The sequence below is a fragment of the Aphanomyces invadans genome (genome assembly GCF_000520115.1).
Source record: "Aphanomyces invadans strain NJM9701 unplaced genomic scaffold supercont1.38, whole genome shotgun sequence".
Taxonomy (NCBI): domain Eukaryota; phylum Oomycota; class Saprolegniomycetes; order Saprolegniales; family Verrucalvaceae; genus Aphanomyces; species Aphanomyces invadans.
In genome coordinates, this window is record NW_008580183.1 from 172,467 (window position 1) to 174,144 (window position 1,678).

Sequence of the window (1,678 nt, forward strand, 5' to 3'; positions counted from 1 at the left end):
TTGCTGTATGCTGGATCAACCACAACGGGACGACCTGGTCGGATAATTATCCGGTTATTGGTCGTCGTCCCGGAGTCCTGGCGTCTTGGCAAGTTCGTACTGCATTGAGGGGAACAAAGTGAGCTGACTAGGAAGGTAATGTGAAGAAACTCAGTTTGGATTTTGCATTGCTCCTGAATGGAAGACACCTTGCGGACAAACAAGGTGCGCACTCGCAACAAGCACTTGTACAATCTTTGTACACGATGCATAAAGGAAATCTGACGTGAGGCTACCACGGCGAACAGAATATAGAAAATATGCAGAGTGCGCAGCGTACCTATGATCCATCCCCTTCGACCAATACGACACGCTTCGGACGAGACTGCATAGAGAATACTCGTGACAGTGCGATTCATTGGTGTCTTGTCTAGTCAGGGAGTGGCACGGCCTGAAAGCGTACCTACCGCTTTTTCCGACGAGTGGAAAAGATTGGACGTTCGGGGACACTCCTCGCCAAGGCACCGCCTTCAGGAAATTGGCCACACCGAAGTAAAGCGGAGGTCGTGTGGGCAATTTCCTGAGCAGATCTCTGTCGTCGTTCGCAACGCTTTGGCACATCGTTTTTAAACGGTCCATACAAAGCAAAGGTAGTGGAAGTAGGCTGGATAGGGTCTCCCTTACAATTTTCAATGTATCAAACCTTAGTTAGGTACATGTCCTGGTCTCATGTCCTTTATGATGATAGTTATCTACCTAGGTGCAATTGTAAGCATATGACGGTATTGTCTCATCAATTTCGTAGGAACGGATGGGTGCTGGCTGCCTTGGCGAGTGAGGAATATTTTTTGTTGTGTGTGAAGAGCTAGTATTTCTTGTTCAACTACTTTTGCATGTAGAACGAGGTATGTCCTCGATGGCGCAAATTGCCCTGCTTGTGCCTTTTTTGTACACATGGGCGAGCTGAGTCCTTGCTCTCACTGTGTATTGGCGTCGAGCGCACTGGAGGACGGACATGTCAAAGCTTGACATGGACATTCTCTCAAACCAAGCGATAAAGTGCTTTGTTTAGAATGCCCGAACGATCTGGACTCACATTAACCACGGTACTGCTTTTCCCTAGAGACACCGAAAGGATGTCGTACTGTAGCAGCCACGGCTGTGTAAACTAGTGCTCTCGCGTGGTGTGGGTCATGTCAATTTTTCGAGGGCAGTTCAAAGTGGACGTCATGAGTGGGACGATGGTGTCAACACGACTACATACTGTAGAGCGCCGCCATGTGCTACTCTTCGTGTGGTTTCAGCGCTTGCACTGTAGTCACACAGTGTCACGCCGACGTTCGTACGCCGCGTGCATGTTCTTTCCCATCAATACTAGGTCGCTTTGCAACTACAACAGGCCTCCCATAGTAGCTTGTGTGACGGCCGTGGAAATTTTCGACTGTACAATAGAATATTGACGGAGGCGATGATCTCTCAGACTCGTGGAGTTCGTACAAGGGTCGGATCGGCAATTCTTCGAGCACCTAACGAACAGCTGACGAGATCGCATGGTATGCAACCATCAGGCAAACATGAATCGACCATGGTGATTGTAAGAGAGGTTGAAATGCAAAGCATGCAGGGGCCTCTCGACGTTGTGGTGGTCGTAGAGGTGTTGACATGCACTACGTAGTGCAGGTTCGAGAGGTCGTATATT